The sequence below is a fragment of the Nicotiana tabacum genome, chromosome 4 (genome assembly GCF_000715075.1).
Source record: "Nicotiana tabacum cultivar K326 chromosome 4, ASM71507v2, whole genome shotgun sequence".
Lineage (NCBI taxonomy): Eukaryota > Viridiplantae > Streptophyta > Magnoliopsida > Solanales > Solanaceae > Nicotiana > Nicotiana tabacum.
The window spans coordinates 129812082-129832085 of NC_134083.1; positions in this window are offsets into that span (position 1 = coordinate 129812082).

Sequence of the window (20004 nt, forward strand, 5' to 3'; positions counted from 1 at the left end):
CCCATCTATCATCACCCAGAGTGTACCCCATCATTGAAAACGTTGTCTTATCATAAGTGCGGTGATGTACTTGGGTGTAAAGAGTGCCAAGTCTACTTTCGTGACTTCTAGAATATGAGAGATGAGAAGACCATAGGGCAGACATGCAGCAGAGGAGGATATATCCCTGATACTCTCAAGCATATAATGACGAATCCACACAAACCAATCAAGACATTTATTATTAACCAGACAGTAGAGGACAAAGACATCTCTAGTAGACAAAGAGCTAAGGGACCCAGATCTGGGAAGGAGAGTAGTGGCAATCATGTGGGCCAAGATACGGTGTTCAAACTTAAGATTTTTGGGGGCAATGTCAGGGGGGTTATCAGACAGAAAAAATTTTGCTTCATCAAAAGACACTTCAAAGTTTTTGGGCCAAATATTTTGGACAAACACATCATACCCACTAAACTTGGCGGAAAAGATCTTTTCAGATTGGTAAGAGTCCAAAACAATTCTAGTCCCTAAAACCATAGATTCCAAATCATCTTTATCATTCACGAAAGATTTGCATAAAACACTCTAACAGTTTCTTCATACACAGAGTTTTCAATAGTGTCAAAGAGAGGGGAAAGGTGCTGAAAATCGATAATTGCAGTCACATCACAATGAAGACTTTTCATAAGAGAGAGACTTACAGAGTGTCCATAAGCCAAGGATTTTGACTTGTAGGACTCAAACCTTGCCTTTTCACTGGGGCCGTAGAAGATTAGCTTGTCCTCAGGACCAAATTCCAAGCGTTCCACTTTACCCTTCTTGCATTCAGCCTTTTTGGGGGTTTGCTCCATGGGTCTCTTGCCGGCCTTTTTCTGACTAATGGGAGGATTTTCAGATGATTCGCTGCTTTCATTGTCTGTTCTGAGAAAATCTGAGTCAATGGACGACTCCACATCCACAAGCTCTTCAGTGTTAAGAGTTTTTTGGAACCTTCAACTGCATCTGGTTACAGAGGAGATATTTCTTTTGGCCATGGTGTGAAGGGTTGCTTGGTAGAGAATGAGAGGAGTATTGGAGACGAAGAGTTTTTATTGAAGATTTTGGGAAGAGCGAAGAGACGCCTTGGTTAATGAAAAGGCTAAGTTCAAATGAAAGAGATGGTTCGAAGTGACTGATCGGCGGTACTTGCAATAATTACACTTACACAGAAAAGTAATTAGATCACATATAAGTAAGGAAATAAAATATTCTATTATAGGGTAAAATATTTTAAAACACTCAAGAAAATATTTAATTTACAAATTTGGCACAATGTCAATCTTTTTTCGGAGAAGGCAGAATCTTTCTTCCAAAAGAGATTTTGTAAAAATATCAACAAGTTGAGAATCAGTACTAATAAACTCTAAAACAATGTCACATTTTGCTATATGATCACGGATAAAATGATGTTTAATTTCTATATGCTTTGCTCTAGAATGATGCACAGAATTCTTTGATAAACAGATAGCTCTAGTATTGTCACAAAAGATAGGAGTGGATGTAAGAGATAAATTAAAATCAAGAAGTTGGTGCATAATCCATAGAATTTGTGTATAACAGCTTCCAACGGCTAGGTATTCTACTTCAGTCATTAATAGTGCAACATAATTTTGTTTCTTGTTGTGCCAAGATACTAATGCATTTCCTAACAATTGACATTTCCCACTGGTACTCTTCCTATCAATCTTGTCTCTTGCAAAATCAGCATCTGAAAAGCCTCTTAGAGAGAAATTATTAGAGTGATCATACCATAGTCCTAGTTCAGATGTACCAATTAAATATCTAATAATTTGTTTAACAGCAGAGAGATGGGATTCTTTAGGAGCCGACTGAAATCTAGCACATTTGCATACACTGAACATGATATCTGGTCGACCTGCAGTTAAATATAGTAGAGATCCAATCATCCTTCTATACATGATTTCATCAACCAGTTTTCCATTGCTATCTTCATCTAGCACGGTAGTTGGACTCATTGGAGTACCAATAGCCTTAGCATCTTTCATCCCAAACTTTTTGATAAGCTCCTTGGTATACTTGGTTTGGCAGATGAAAATCCCTTTAGGGTACTGCTTGATTTGAAGCCCAAGGAAAAAGGTCAGTTCTCCCATCATGTTCATTTCAAATTCTCCTTTTATGGAAAGAGCAAATTCTTCACAAAGAACAGAGTTAGGGCTACCGAAAATAATATCATCTATATAAATTTGAGTAATAATATTACCTAAACTGGATTGCTTAATGAAAAGGGTTGTATCGATATTACCTCGTTTGAAACCTTGATTTAGAAGGAAAGAACTTAACCTTTCATACCATGCTCGAGGAGCTTGTTTGTATACACGATTTGGAAAGGTGGAATTTGCAAAGCCAGGTGGTTGCTTCACATATACTTCTTCAGAGATATAACCATTTAGGAATGCACTTTTAACATCCATTTGAAATAATTTAAATCCTTTGTGACCAGCGAAGGCGAGTAGTATTCGAATGGATTCAAGTCTTGCCACAGGTGCAAAGGTTTCATCATAGTCGATTCCTTCCTATTAAGAATAACCTTGCTTTATTTCGAACAACTTGACCTGATTCATTCAATTTGTTTCTGAAGACCCACTTAGTTCCAACAACAGAAGAGTTTTGAGGCTTTGGAACCAATTCCCATAATTTATTTCTTTCAAACTAATCTAATTCTTCTTTCATAGCTCTAATCCAATGAGAATCCTTTAGAGCTTCATCCACTTTCTTGGGCTCAATTTAAGAAATGAGAGCTACATGAGATTTATTCTTTTGAGATCTCCTTGTAGTTATTCCCTCCTATGGATCTCCTATAATGAATTTGTGAGGATATCCCGGTTCACTCTTCCATTCATTTGGAGTATTTACTAGAGTCACCCTTTCTTCGGTAGTCGACTGATCTGGCTGGGGTAGGTCAAGGTCTTCTGGTGGTACTTCAGCTGATTGAGTATGTTGATTAGCTAACTCATCTTGATGATCCTTACCAAAAATAACTGACTTAGGAGCACAGGAAATTACCTCATCTTCAGGAATATGTTCATTCCTTGGGCGAGAGTTACTATCAACAAAAATAATATGAATAGATTCTTCAATACATAAGGATCTCTTATTATAAACTCTGTAAGCTCTACTTGAAGGAGAGTAACCAAGAAATATACCTTCATCACTCTTTGGATCAAACTTACCAAGATTATCCTTCCCATTGTTATGGATGAAGCATTTGTATCCAAAGGGGTGGAAATAGCTGATATTTGGTTTCTTACCATTCCACAGTTCATAAGGAGTCTTTTTTAGAATTGGTCGAATCAGACATCTGTTGATGATGTGACATGCTGTACTCATATCCTCTGCCCAAAAATGATGAGGTAGAGAGTTTTCCACGATCATGGTTCTTGCCATATCCTGCAAGGTTCTGTTTTTATGCTCTACTACTCTATTTTGTTGTGGTGATCTTGGTGAAAAGAAGTTGTGAGAGATTCCTTGATCGTTGCAGAAATTTTCAAAAGCTCTACTTTCAAACTCTCCTCCATGATCACTTCTGATAGTAGAAATATAGTATCCCTTTTCTCGTTGAACCTTCTTACAGAAAACTTCAAAATTCTTTAGAGCATCATCTTTATAACTAAGAAACATAACCCGGGTAAATCTAGAGAAATCATCTATAATAACAAAAGCATATTTCTAACCTCCTATACTAGCAGTTCTAGTAGGACCAAATAAATCCATATGCAGCAATTGAAGAGGTTTAGAGGTAGGAATAATATTTTTGACTTTGAAAGATGAGCGAGTTTGTTTTCCTAATTGACATGCATCACAGATATGATCTTTCGAAAAATCTAGTTTTGGGAGTCCAATAACAAGATCATGTTTAGACAGTTTTTGAATAGTATGCATGCTTGCATGTCCAAGTTTTCTATGCCAAATCCAGGGATATTCAATCATAGATGTAAGACAGATTTGATCCCCAAAGTTTTCTAAGTTCTTGATAGTGTAGACATTTCTGTCTCTATTACCTGAAATGATGATATTACCTGTTTCGTCTTCTATAAACCAGCCATGTTTCTTAAAACGAACCTCATAATCATTATCACATAGTTGACTGATGCTGAGAATATTATAGCTAAGTTCATCAACTAGGAAGACTTCATCTACATCACATGTCGAGCTTAAAGGAACTTTTCCAACACCAATAACATTTCCTTTGGATTTGTCACCAAAAGTAACTGTTCCTCCATCTAGCTTGGTAACTGATTTCAACAGTTGTTTGTCACCCGTCATATGTCTGGAACACACGCTGTCGAGATACCATTTTCCTTTTCGATTCTTCTTGCGGTGTTCCTGCAAAAAAAGATTACTCATTTTTAGGTACTCAAGCCTGCTTGGGTCCTGAATGGTTAGACTATTGAGTGTTAGTTTGATTTGAAGATTTTGGTCTCCAGACCCATCTCCTATTGTTTTTGAACCTGCAATGATTTGAGGTGTGACCTCTTTTACCATAATAGGAGCAGGATGAGCTGTTAGAGTTACCAATACTACTTTCAGCTCTAATTTTGTTCCTGCAATTGTTAGTACTATGGCCATTTTTACCACAAAAAGAACAAGTGATTTTCTTCTTGTGATGAGCAGCCTGATTTGACTTGTCTGGACTGAGACTCGTGGTCTTTTACAAGCCATTCAATTGAAGCTTGAGTTCATTTACTTCATCTTGAAGCATATCGCGCTCAATTTTGTACACTTCTAGTTTCAAGGCCTAGTCTTTCTTCTCTCTCTCTTTTTCTCTCTTGGTTCTTCTGAGCTCATTTACTACTCTTTCTGTGTCTGCAAAAGCAATATCAACAAATTCTTGAAGTTCATAACAATTAGGGCATAAAGGAGTATGTACCTCACTAGTTCCTTCATCTGACATTGAACGAGGTTCTCTTGAGTCGTCTTCCTCATCGTTGTCGTCTGCCATTAGTCCAAATTCTCCTGAATATTCATTGTCACTTAGAGCCATAAAATATATGTTAGCAATTTCCTCGTGATCAGATTCTTCCCCATCACTCCATGCTCCGAAAGCTTTCTTCTTTTGCATGTTTCTGCTAAGCTTCTTCTTTAATTCCGGACAGTCAGCTTGAATGTGACCAAACTTTCCACATTCATAACACCTTCCATCATTTTTATCAGCTTCATTGCTCATCCTTTCTTTCCTGAAGTTGAACTTCCCTCTTCTAGTATTTCTGTTTCTTCTCATTATGCTGGTTACGACTTGAGAGAGCATTGCAATGTTTTCATATTGTTCTCCTCCTTCTTCTTCTTCTTCATTTTCTAGTTCAGCCACAGTTGCCTTGAAAGAAACAGTTTTCTTCTTCTCTTGAATTTGTCTATCAAGATGAGTTTTCTCTAAAGCAATTAGATCACCTCTGAGCTCATCATAGGAAATTTTGCCCAGATCTTGACATTCCAACGCAATGACCTTTGGCTGCCAAATTGTAGGTAAGCTTCTGAGGATCTTTCTAACCTGTTCGCCACTTTTAATAGGTCTTCCAAATGATTTGAGGTCTCCAAGTATTTTGCTGAACCTGAAAAATATTTCTTCTACAGATTCATCATCCTTCATTTGAAATAACTCATAGTCCCGAACCAAGAGATTTATCCTAGTCTCTTTCACTTTGTTGGTTCCTTCGTAAGTGACTTCCAGTTTATCCCACATTTCTTTTGCAGTTTTTCAACTTGATATCTTTTCATATTATTCTCCACTGATAGCATTGTACAGTAGATTTTTTGTTTTTGCATTAACAGTGATGACAGCATCTTGTTCATCAGTGTAATCATCCAAGTCAAGAGGATCAGTAGATACGATGACTTGACCATTTGCATCCCTCTTGGGAGGAACTGGAAAATTTTATTTTTTAATCACATGCCATACTTTGATGTCATATGACATAGTATACATTTCCATGCGAACTTTCTAGTGAGAGAAATGCTGACCGTTGAAGTAGGGGGTCGAACCTGAGAGGTTCCTTCTTGAAAGAGAGCACCAACAACAGTATTGGATCCCATGATCTTTTCCTCACTAGCGATTAGGCAAGATTGTGAGCCTTGCTCTGATACCAATTGAACGTACGAGAGGGGGGTGAATTGCTGACTATTTAAAAATTAGTCGACAAACACAAGTATTAGTTGACTGGTCACAATGCAGAATGAAAGTAAGCAGTAAAGAAGAGTAAATAACACGCAGCGATTTATACTGGTTCGGTATCGTTATGGTACTTACATCTAGTTTCCCTTGGGTCACAAGGGTTCCCTTAAGATCTTTGAAAATGTTACAACACATATGGTTTTAACGCGTTCATCACCAACGAACAGTATCACACCTTGAGTTCTGAGTAATTAACACAACTCTCTTTTGCGTTCTAGATCTTTCTATCTTTTGAGACACTGATAACTAAAGATTATTGTGTTTGAACTAAGAAGTAGACGGACTTAGAATACAATGTATGTAGTTGTACAAGTCTTCTTCTTGAAAGTATCAGCCTTCTCATAGTAGAGAAAAGAGCCGTTGAGCCTTCAGCGAAATCAGAGGCACGAGATCTTTGCAAAAGGGTTTTGACCCAAGGGGTGCCTCTTCGAATCCTGCTCTTTGAAGAGTCCAGATTCGATTGTGACTTTCCTTGTCACAGCTTGAATTAAGGAGCCATTTACGCCTGGAGTAAGCTTAATTCTGGACATAGAATAATTACTGACGAGCTTCTTGATTTGAGTATCTATGATTGGCAATCTGAGTTCCTTTGAATGAGGACAAATAAATTTGCTTCTCTTGATTGACCATTGATGTAGCAACAGCATCTTCATTCGAATCCTGATTGATCATTATTTGCTATTTCGAATCCTGTAGCAATCGCATCTTGCTAAGCATCTCCATTCTTTCCTTTTTGTTAGTCCTGCAAATATAACATAAGATAATATTGTCATCATTGAAACTTAAACTTAAACCTATCATGATGGTGACAGGGCCATCTTTAGACTTCGTGTGGACTTGGTGAACCATGGAGATAGACCTCAGATGCGGTAGCTAAGAGCTGCGATGAATGCTAGTAATGTTGACCTACCATCGAAGTGGAATTGAGGTCGATAAATATCGGCTCCAATACCAAGTGTTGCAATTTCCAGGTGGGAAAAGCCATTGTTGAAGCTAAGAAAAGTAACTCCCTCCATTTCAATATAGATGAGATAATGTAACTTGGCACAAAGTGCAAGAAAGAAAAGAAGACTTGAAACATGTGGTCCTAAAAGCTTACCGGGTAAAAGCTTTGTAGGGCTATAATATTTGTGTGACTATAAAAGTTTCTCATTAAGGGTAAAGTGGATAAAATAAAAAGTTTAAAGTTAAATTATTTCTAAATATAAAAAAATTTCATTCTTTTTGAAACGAACTAATAAGAAAAGTTTATCATTTAAATTGAAACAGAGGAGTAGTAAAGAAGAAGAAAGAAAAATATAGCAAAAAGATTTAATTTTCATTCAACATAGTTGAAAATGAACGAGTACAAGACAATATAAAGGAATCCAAGAACAACTTAACAAACTAGACGTATGACTATTAACTAGGCTATCCACCTCAAGGGACTAAACATCATATAACTGAGAACTCAATTCGCCAATAAGTTAACTAATAATTCATTTAGAATTTAAAAATTTTGGGTTCGGGATTTTAGCACTTTTAAGTTACTGAGTTCTAAATTAATAATTTGGATATATTAAATAAATATTTTAAAATAAATATAGAGTTTGGACCAAAGTTATTGGATTCGGCTGAACCCGCGTCTCGGTCTCTAGCTCCGCCCCCGCTAATAACCTAAATCATAGAAATCCAGATGAGCTTTCCTAACATTTCTCAAATCAGCCCATCAATGTAGGGCTATGCATAATTTGGTAAATACCAAATTACTATACCGAAATCAAAAATTTTGATATTCAGTATTCGATATTTTGGTATTTGATATGGTATTCGGTTTAAATTTTAAAAAAAATTGGTATTAGGTATGGTATTTGGTATTTTAAAATAAAATACCGAAATACCGATACCATACCGAAATATATATTATATTACACAATACACATTTTATTAATTATTACATAAATATAAGAAATCTAAAATTTTACTTTCCTTTGTTCTCTAAGTTCATCCATTAACTCTAAGCAAGTAACAAGATATTTCTCTAAGTTTTCTCTCTCTAGGTTGGTATTTGCTGGTTTTGGACAAAATTTATGTCAACAAACGTTTTTAATTTTGTATTTTTGAGTACTTTAATTAAGAATATTACCGTTTATGACTCTATGCACTAGTTAGTATTCAAACCGAATAAACTGAAGTTACCGAACCGAATAAACCGAAACCGAAATGAGAAAAATCGAACTATACCGAATTTAATTAGGTACGGTATTGATATAACATTTTACGAAATCAAATACCAAAAATATCGAACCAAAATATTTAAATATCATACCGTACCGACAGACGAATACCCTACATCAACGTGTCTTCCATTTCTCCCTTTCGTCACAGAAAATTTGATAAAAAGAAGAGTGGATATGAATTGTCATCGTATAGCTTTTTCAAAAAATAGAGAAATGTCCGTGGAAGAAAGAGATGAATTGAATTGAATTTTTTTTTAAATATACAAGAAATGATGATGTGTCAAAAATTACCTTACCGGAACATTGATTGTGGGTAATATGTCAATGCGATTGAACAACGCGCATTGATGGAGGTGTTTAAAAGTGTTAAAATGAAAAATTCGTAAGTGTATAGCCAGCTTGAAAAATCGGTCCACGTTTAACAGGCAATTAAGCCATTCTGACTCTTTTAATTTTCAAACCTAAACAATTAATACACCTATATGATGGGAATATTATGCAACTTGATATTAGCGAAGAATTTCAATTATTCAAAGGAAAAGTATTTGATTGAATGTATCAGCAGGATGTCTAATAGTAGTATATATAATCAATTAACCAAGTCAACAAAATTAAAATTATACAAAATTGAGCACATTTGCCCTCCATTAATACTTTAGCACATATATGCCACTACCGCCACATAGTTGGTCCATATATGCCCTTACCGTCACGGAATCCACCCAAACTAATTAGTTCTTTCGTTAATTGTACTAAAGTGTATTACAAACACTATTTCCTTTTTATTAGTACTTTTTTTTATTTACCTTTCTCTTTTCTTTCTTCTTTTTTCTTTTCTTCTCTTTTTTTTTCCTTTTTCTTTCTTCCATATCCGATTTCCTCCATTGCTGATGTCTTCTCCATTTTCGTCACTAATTTCACTTGACAAAATTTATGAATTCTTGCTAATTTTACTATCACAAACCCCATAGGTTTTTCTGACCCGAAGGAGATGAAAATTATCGGAGAAATTTTTTTGGTGGTGTTAATTGGGTGAAGGTAGGATATGATTATTCAGATTTTGAAGGTCTTGTTCCCTTCAGATCTGAAGCTCCACACAAAACAACGCCTTCAAAATCTGAATAATCATATCCTACCTTCACCAAATTAACACCACCGAAAAATTTTCTCCGACAATTTTTATCTCCTTCTTTTTAGAAGAACTAGAGCCTTCTCGCTAGGAAGCTTTTGGTGGTTTAGGTTTGATTTTTAGTAATAAAATCACGTGAAATTGGTGACAGAAATGAAGAAGACATCAGCAATGGAGGAAATCAGATATGGGAGAAAGAAAAAGGAAAATAAAAAGAAAAGAAAAGAAAAAAGAAGAAAGAAAAGAGAATGGTAAAGAAAAAAAAGTACTAACAAAAAAAATTAGTTTGTAATACATTTTAATACAATTAAAGCAAGAGCTAATTAGTTTGGGTGGATTCCGTTTCGAAAAGAGCATATATGGACCAACTATGTAACGGTAAGAGCATATATGGACCAACTATGTGACGATAAGGATATATATGAACTAAAGTATTAACGAATGACAAATTGGTCAATTTCGTATAGTACAATGACCTCTTTCCATGTAATCAATGAACCAAGTCAACAAAATTAAAAGTAAACGCTTGCCAAGTTGGATTGACATGGAAAGCTGATTATATTTTGTGGTTCCGTGGATTAAGGTTAGTAATGCCTAACAACTACACATTAACTCAATAAATAATTATTTGGTCAAAAGGCCATGACCGAATGGTTTCTTTTAATTTTTGTTCAAGTAAACGCTTGCAAATTGGCCTGACATGGAAATCTGGTTATAACTTATATTCCTATTTTTTAATTTTTGATCAAGTAACGCTTGCAAATTGACCTGACATGAAAATCTGGTTATAACTTATATTCCTATTTTTGTGCATTATTCAAATAGTTACTTAACTATATGAAATTATAGAATAAAATTATTTTTCTTTCATTGGTAATAGAAAAGTCACTCAACTAATTATATTGCACTCTAATGATCATTCAACCAAATTTTTTTAGGTGGAAAGGTTGATGCGGTAGTTCACACGGATTTTTTATTTTTGTTGACCACATAAAATAATTAACACCTAAACAAAATATAGAAACCCACCCATACGGGTTGGGTATATGGGTGGATTTCTATGTATTGTTTGGGTCTTAACTATTTTATGTGATCCAAAAATAACAACCAAAAAAAAAAAAAAAAAAAACACTTGGACTGCCACATCAACTTTTTCCACCGAAAAATTAAAAAAATTGGTTGATTAATTATTAGAGTGCAATATAAATAATTGAATAACTTTCTTGTTACAAATAAAATAAAAGTAATTTTACTTCATAATTTTATATAGTTGAATGAACATCTAAGTAATTTACCCATAATTTTGCATATGAATCCGTGATTTAAGCGTAATAATATCCAGCAATTACACAACAACTCTCTATCTTAATAATTAAATAATTTTTTCGGGAAGAAAGCAATAAGAAATAAAGAGTACTATAAGTATTGGTTGACTCACAAAATTCCACAAAAGTAGCTTATAGCACAGCCAGTGACCATCTTCTTAATATGGTGACATCTTGTAATGTGAAATAAGGCTAGCAGAGTGACCAATATTATTAATTGTTCGAGCATTGAGGATGGACGAAAATCAATTTAGCTCTCAATTAAAGAAAATTGATTTAGTACTCAAGTATCTTTTCATCTACGTATAGTTAAAAAGGAATGAAAGCGACTATATATCAATCCACCATACATATCGAGATCCAGCTTTCTATCCACTTGTCTTTTAAGTTGAGGAATCTTTTTGAACAACGACAAGATTTTAAATGAAAAATAAAGAATGAAACTGATGGGAAACTTTGAAGATAAATACTAATGAGAGCCTTGGACAAAGTCAAGATTTTAAAAGGAAACAAAATGGACCCGAAAGGGAGACTTTGTTAAACAATTGAATTGGTAAATTTAATCAACACAACCTACTCGAAAAAAAAAATAGACTTGTTTACCCGAAAAAATAATAATAATTGAATTTATACGCGGCTCTAAGGATACGTGATATAATTTGATACAAACCGGAAAAATATATAAATATATATCAGTGATATAATTAACTGCAAAAGAGATAAATGCAAACCAAATAAATCAATTAGCCTTTACCCTTGAATTCGGTTACCTTCCAAACAAGTAAGCATTCAACTGACGTATGAATAGTGTAACAAGAAATTGAGAGCTGAAAGAAGGCAATGTATTGCTTTGTATTGTGTTCATATCGCTTACCAATGATCAAAAACCCCTTTATATAGTAGAAAAGTGTTACTCTTAATATAATTCTAAATATAGTAGGGAATCCCATGATAGATTAAATAATTAGCCTTTCCTTGATATGTGTCGTGATTCCCGCCGTGATTCAGGCCCCATTACGGATATTCCGGCTTTCTGTCTTTGGGCTCGATAAACCTTCCTCGGTCTCGCTCGATCTCTGTTTAGCTCGGTCTCGATCTTGGCCGATCTCGATCGGTCTATGGGTCACGAACCTGGCAATCTAACCTCGCATCATAGTTCGATTTTATATGAGCCCGAACCTTGTCTAATTATATTACAGTCTCAATTAGTCATACGAAGGGCAAACACTATTTTGACCGTATACAGATAATCCCCTCGTTTCTCAGAAGGAAGATGGCGAGAAACGAAATGAATTTTTGAGACTCCGACTTGATGGGTAATGACATCAGCGACGAGCCCGATCATAACGTATACGACAAAACGTCCAATCGGTTCAGTTACCAAAGCTTTTAATGTCCTTTAGTTGCTGGTCGGCCACTACCGGTTCCGAACCGTTGCCATCAACCTATAAGAATCCTAGCTCTCTCCATTTAATCTTTTTACACTCAAAGATTTCTTTACTCTTGTTTCTTCTTTAAAAACTCTCTTTGCTCCATAAATTCTACATCCAGATTTCTCATAACCAAACCACATATTATCTTAGTTCATCTTTCTTTGTTCATCAATGGCAATAACCTCTAAAGTAGTACCGCAAAAAGAGGCGTCTTCTTCATCACGACCCGCCAGCGGTGAGGCTGCGGCGGAGCCCCTCCCTGAGAAATTCATTCTGGTAGGGTGCCCAACCGTCTCTGATTTTAAGGTCGAGAAGGCCTCTTCGGTACCAGGCCGATGTGAGCCGATTTCGAGGTACAGATGCTCAATCACCAAAACAATCCTCGAAAAGGTTAAAGAGAAATGCAACTGGGCCAACAAACATGTGGCAGTCCCATCGCTTGAGGAAGCGATTACTACCCAAGTGAAAGGGTTCCTAAGTGTTTATACTTACCCTTTCACAATGGGTCCCTTAGACCCCGTCATCGTCGCCTTCTACAAGAGATACGATGTGACCCTCGGCCAGATCCATCCTTCCTTTTGGAGAATAGTAATTCTCCTCCGATTCTTCTCAAGCAAAATCGAGGGGTGCCTTTTCACCCTCGATCACCTTATGCGTCTTTACAGTCCCCGACTTTATCGAGGGGGGCTGATCAAGCTTGCTCGCCGAGCCAACAAAGCCCTATTCTCGAGCATAGATGAAACCCGTGACTGAGGTTGGATGGGCCGATTTGTCCGAATAAGGACTTCGAACCTGATACCTACCGAAGATATGCCATTTCCTGAGAAATGGAATATGCATCGTAAGTATTACCCCACTTTGGATATTTCCTTTTGATGTTTTTCTTCTTGCCTTCTTTCCTTACTTATATTTTCGATGTTGCAGCTATGGCCCAAATGCCGGAACCAGTTCCGGGACTTGAACTGGTTCTCAAGCAATGGGTCGAGGGCCTGGTGTCACAGAAAACATACTCCGAGCGTGCTTGGATAGAACTATCAAAGGGTCGATGGGAGGCCCGCAATCACGGTAAGTTTCTCCCTTTGATCGATTTATCGTTTAGGTTTCTTTCTCGAATTTGATTATCTTTTTTCTCATGTAGGTCTCGGAAGGATGTCGTGATGAGGCCCCCATCTGGTGACGAAGAAGTCCTTCACCAACTACCTGCTTCGAAGGAGGCCAAGGATAAAAAGAGAAAAAGGGCTCCGAGCTCCTCAGGCTCGGAAAAGAAAAAACCGGCAAGGAGCTCTCGCAAGACAAAAGGGGAAACCAATGCTATGACCTCGGACTCCATTCGCCGATTGAGGGATGAGTCCTAAGAAGAAGAGAAAAATATTACTTCGTTTGTGGCCCGTGTGCAGGCTAATGTGTTGATACAAAAATCCTCTGAATCGGAGGAGATAGGTGAGGGGGCTCTAGCTGTAGTTCCTGAACCATGAAGGGTTGAGGCCACTCCATCCCAAGCCGAGATGGTTGAAGGGGAGACCGGGGGCGAGGCTTCTCGGGCAACAAAAAATATCTCGAGGGACGAGCTCGGGATGGTTGATATTTCGGGATCCACTCAAATTTTAGATGCTATGATACGCGAGGCCAACATGTTGTTCAAGGGGGAGACTGATATTCATGACTTTTTGGATAGGCTCGAGTCCGCTGCTTCGGAGGATATTACCGGGTTTGGTGGATTATCGGTACCGAAGAAAGTACCGTCATCGGGCAGTATTGGATCTTCCCCAAACTGGAAGACCAATTTCCGGCCCCGAGTGTCAACCCCGACCAAAGGCGGAAGATAGTGCTTTTGGTCCCAGAGGATGCTCGAATCTTTTCTCCCCCCGTGGGGATTGCTAGTTACATTCGGTCCTTGGTGACCGAGGATGACCAAGCTGTGATGGACGCGGTAGGATCCGCTTGCCTTTTCAATGAGGCCTAATATAACGACTCGACCGGTTGTTTTGATTTTTAGAACCCCGTTCCCCTAAATAAGACTCCCTGTATGTGCTTTACTAATTTATAACTTGCGAGGATGGTTGATTCGGGATTTGGAATTGTTCGGGTTGAAATCGGAATATTTGGTTCTTTAGTTGGCTTTAAAGAGGGCAAGTTTGACTACGGTCAATATTTTTAAAAAAAGACCTCGGAATCGGGATTTAACGATTTCAATAGGTTCGTATGATGATTTTGGACTTGGGCGTATGTTCGGACCGGGTTTTGGATGAACAGGGAACGTTTCAACGCCTATTGTGGAAGTTGACATTTTGGAATGATTTCATAAATTTGGGTGAGTACATTTCAAGGTTGTCGATGTCCGTTTGGGATTTCGAGTCTGGGAATGGCTCTGTATGGTGATTCTGGTATTGGAAGCGCATCCGAATGTGGATTTGGAGGTCCGTAGGTCATTTTGGGGTCATTTGGCGAAAGTTAGAAATTTGAAGATTTTTGAGAAGTTAGACTAGGAGTGGACTTTTTGATATCGGGGTCGGATTCTGATTTTGGAAGTTGGAGTAGGTCCGTAATGTCAATTATGACTTGTGTGCAAAATTTGAGGTCAATCGGACGTGATTCGATAGGTTTCGGCATCAATTGTAGAAGTTTAAAATTTTAAATTTCATTAAGTTTGAATTGGAGGATGATTCGTGGTTTCGATGTTGTTTTGAGTGATTTAAGGCCTTGACTAAGTTCGTAATGTGTTTTGGGATGTGTTGGTATATTTAGTTGAGGTCCCGAGGGCCTCGGTGTGGTTTCGGATGGTCAACGGATCAACTTGGAGTTTTGTTGTATTGCTGAAGGGCCTGAGTTCTAGTGTAATCGCACATGTGGAAAAAGGGTCGTAGGTGCGATGCTGTAAAAGCGGCAAGCCATGCGCAGAAGCGGAAGGGCCAAGGCTGCTGGGACCGCAGAAGTAGAACGTCTATGTGCAGAAGCGCAGGCGCAGGTGCGCTAGGTTGGGCGCAGAAGTGAGAGCACAGGAGCGTTGCCTTGCGCGCAGAGACGAGGGATGTTGGTGTGAACTGGAGCCGCATCTGCGATGGGTCTTCTGTAGATACGGAGCCGCAGGTGCGGCTGATGTACCGCAGGTGCGAAGGTCACCTGGGCAGAATACATAAGTTAGGCAAATCGGGTTTTGGCTTATTTCATCTCATTTCCTCCATGGGAACCGACCTTGGAGCGATTTTTGGAGCACCATTTTCACTGTCAATAATGAGGCGAGTGATTTCTACCACTTGTGAGTTAAATATACGAATTTAGGCTTGTAAATTCATGGAAATTTGTAGAAATTTGAAATTTTGAAGAAAAACCTAGAAATTAGTATTTTTTTTTAATTTTGACCACGAATTTGGGCATGGAATTGAGAATAAATTATATATTTGAGTTTGTAATGTTAAGGGTAGTGTTTATCTTCAAAAATGTTTGGAATCCGGGCATGTGGGCCGGATGGTGACTTTATCGATTTTTCGAGCGGAGTTGGAAATTGTCATGACTTGATTAGTTATGAGTATTAGAAACGTATTGATTGAATTGCACATTGTTTACATAGTTTTGGATCGACAAGCATCGGTTTGAGGTGTTAGAGTGGTGTTGGAGCCGGTTTTGGAACTTCAAAACGAGGTAAGTCTCTTGTCTAACCTTGTAAGAGGGAATTTACCCCATATATGATTTAAATTAATAATTATTGCTAATCGTGGGGGGACTATGTATGCACGAGGTGACGAGAGTCCGTGCGTAGCTACTAATATTGCTATGTCTGGGTAGTTTAGGACTCAAATTATAAATTACTTGTGATAATCGTATCCCTTATTTAATTAAAGTATTAGAATTATTTCATAAATTGTTAGAGAAAATAGAAGGAGACTGAAATTTCACATACATGAATTCTTGTGCAAATATATTTGACTGTTAATGGAAATGGTACATTCTCATGTGTTAATCTTATAATATCTTCTCATTCTGGAGGTTCATAAGAAAATGTCCTCCTTTCTTGTGGAGCGGGTCGAACGCCTCCACAAGAAAATCTCAGGTATAAGCATTTTGGCTTGATGGGTACTTCCCTATTTATTATCATGTGTGGATCAGGTGGCACGCCGCCACGGGTATATTGTTTGGATCGGGTTGCTCGCCGCAACGGTATCATGTGTGGATTGGGGTTCACACCGCAACAATATGATATTGAGTGCAGTTCCCCATATCTATTCTTGCGTGTCTTATTTCTCATGTTCTGAGGAAGGTTCATAACACCTTTTTGGTTGTTTAATTTGTTACGTGGGTTGAGTTGTTTTTTCCAGAGTTCGTTTTTCCTTATGTATCACATTCGAGTTTGTGGCTTATTGGCACATGGTGGCATCATATGAGAATTTTGGTAGTGATTGTGGTGTATTACCGGAACGACTTGTACTGGGTGAGGCGAGATTTTTGGACTTGGGATCGGTGCGATCGGATTTATATGAGGCATATTAAAGAGAAAATATCGTTATTTAGTTCATAATGAGGTAATGGTTCCTTTCAGGATGAGGGACTAAATGATTTGTTGACTATGTAGTTGGTTATGAATTTCTACACATCTCTTCCGACGTGGCAGTGTTGCAAGAGTTGGAACAGGACTTATACGTGTCATGAGGTGTATTTTGGGCATCAGATTCATGGAATTGTGGCTATTGTTGCCAGAGGACATTATTATGATCATGTGAACTATGCGGTGCATGGTGTGAATTCAGTAAGGGTATGCAATCATGTTTGGTACAGTGTGTAATGATTTATACAGTGTCCGTATGTTGGAAACAGGCCTGGTAGGGAAATTCAGATATTGGAATCTGGCTCTAAGGCTTTTGGCCAAATAAACGGGGGAATTCTCAAACTGGCTCGAGCTAATGTGCTAAACTAGGTTGTGGTATCACAGATAGGTGCTCAAGGGGTGAAACAATGATTTTAGCAAACTCCGGAGAAGTTGTTGGCACGTTCGAGGATGAACGGATGTTTTAAGTGGGAGAGAATATAACGACCCGACCTGTCATTTTGATTTTTAGAACCTCGTTCCCCTAATTAAGACTCCCCGTATGTGCTTTACTAATTTATGACTTGCGGAGATGGTTGGTTCGGGATTTAGAAGTGTTCGGATTGAAATCGGAATATTTGGTTCCTTAGTTGGCTTTAAAGATGGCAAGTTTGACTTTGGTCACCACTTTTTAGAAAACGATCTCGGAATCAGGATTTGACGGTTCCAATAGGTTCGTATGATGATTTTTGACTTGGGCTTAAGTTCAGATCGGGTTTTGGATGACTCGGGAACGTTTCAGCGCCTATTGTGGAAGTTGGCATTTTGAAAATGATTTCATATATTTGGGTGGAAGTGCATTTCAAGGTTGTCGATGTCCGTTTTGGGATTCCGAGTTTGGGAATGGCTCTGTATGGTGATTATTATATTGGGAGCGCGTCCGGATATGGATTTGGAGGTCCGTAGGTCATTTTGGGGTCATTTGGCGAAAGTTAGAAATTTGAAGGTTTTTGAGAAGTTTGACCGGGAGCGGACTTTTTGATATCGGGGTCGGATTCCGATTTCGAAAGTTGGAGTAGGTCCGTAATGTCAATTATGACTTGTGTGCAAAATTTAAGGTCAATCGGACGTGATTTGATAGGTTTTGGCATTGATTGTAGAAGTTTGAAATTTTACAGTTCATTAAGTTTGAATTGGAGGGTGATTCTTAGTTTCGATGTTGTTTTGCGTGATTTGAGGCCTCGACTAAGTTCGTAATGTGTTTTTGGATGTGTTGGTATATTTGGTTGAGATCCCGAGGGCCTCGGGGTGGTTTCGAATGGTCAACGGATCAACTTGGGGTTTTGTTGTGTTGCTGAAGGGCCTGAGTTCTGGTGTAATCGCACCTGCGGAAAAAGGGCCACAGGTGCGACGCAGCAAAGCGGCAAGCCAAGCGCAGAAGCGGAAGGACCAAGGCTGCTGGGACCGCTAGGCGCAGGTGCGCTAGGTTAGGCGCAGAAGCCAGAGCGCAGGAGCGATGCCTTGCGCGCAGAAGCGAGGGTTGTTGGTGTGAACTGGAGCCGCATCTGCGATGGGTCTTCCACAGATGTGGAGCCGCAGGTGCGGCTGATGTACCGCAAGTGCGAAGGTCGCCTGGGCAGAATACATAAGTTAGCCAAATCGGGTTTTGGCTCATTTCATCTCATTTCCTCTATGGGAGCCGACCTTGGAGCTATATGTGATTTAAATTAATAATTATTACCCCATATGTGATTTAAATTAATAATTATTGCTAATCGTGGGGGGGCTATGTATGCACGAGGTGACGAGAGTCCGTGCGTAGCTACTAATATTGCTATGTTCGGGTAGTTTAGGACTCAAATCATGAATTACTTGTGATAATCGTATCCCTTATTTAATTAAAGAGTTAGAATTATTTCATAAATTGTTATAGAAAATGGAAAGAGACTGAAATTTCACATACATGAATTCTTGTGAAAATATATTTGATTGTTAATGGAAATGGTACATTCTCAAGTGTTAATCTTATAATAGCTTCTCATTCCGGAGGTTCATAAGAAAATGTCCTCCTTTCTTGTGGAGCAGGCCGAACGCCTCGGCAGTATAGATGTATCTATGGATCGTGCCGCACGTCCCTCGGCAGTGTACATAACACTTTGGATTGGGCCAAACGACCTCGACAGACATCATGCCTAATAATAATAATTACACGATACCTTGATATTTTATTGCAGCTTGTGAAGCTAATCGATAAATTGAAAATTATTGGAATTGGAATAATTAATTATTTTTGCTGGTTAAGGAACATCATTGTTATTCCTATAAATCATGTTGATTTAAATATTTCTATTTTAATATTATTGACCCTTAGTGAGTGTCAAAGTCGATCTCTCATCACTACTTCTTCGAGATTAGGATTGATACTTACTGGGTACACATTGTTTACGTACTCATGCTACACTTGTTTTACATTTTTGTGCAGGTACATATATGTCTAGCGGCCTTGTGGGCGCAGAGATGTGGTTAATGCGGGGACTTAGGTGAGTTGCATTCTATATTACGATCCGCAGCCAACAGAGTCTTCTGCAGAGTTATTTATATTTTTTCTGTCTAAATTATATTCCCGGCAGATACTGTATTTTATTTTTACTCCCTAGTAAATGCTCATGCACTTGTGACACCGGGTTTTGGGAGTAGTTATGGCTTGTTTAGTATTTTAGTTGCGAAAATATTTATCACTTATTTTGTAAGTTCTATCTTTTACTATTTAATTGATAGGAAATTTCGATTCAAAAATACTATAATGAGTAATTAAGTTAATTAATTATGGTTGGCTTGCTTGGTAGCTGTGTTAGGCGCCATCACGACCACTAATGGATTTTGGGTCGTGACACCCACTACGCTTTGAATCGGGTAATTTGGAGGGTACTTTTAATTATTTCTTCTATACTTAGAGTTATAGATAATTCTAACATCTTCTTTGTTTGTAGGCTTCGGTGTTGCATCACGAGGCTTTCCTCCGAGTTTGGGAGGAGCATGAGGCTGAGGTTCGGGGCCTTACTGAGATGAGTGATACCTTCAAGCTCCTTAGAGAAAGGCTTCAGGCAGATTTGGTAACGGCTCGGGATGAGCATGCTGAGATGGCTGAGCAGGTATTTTGAGTGCTTCACGATA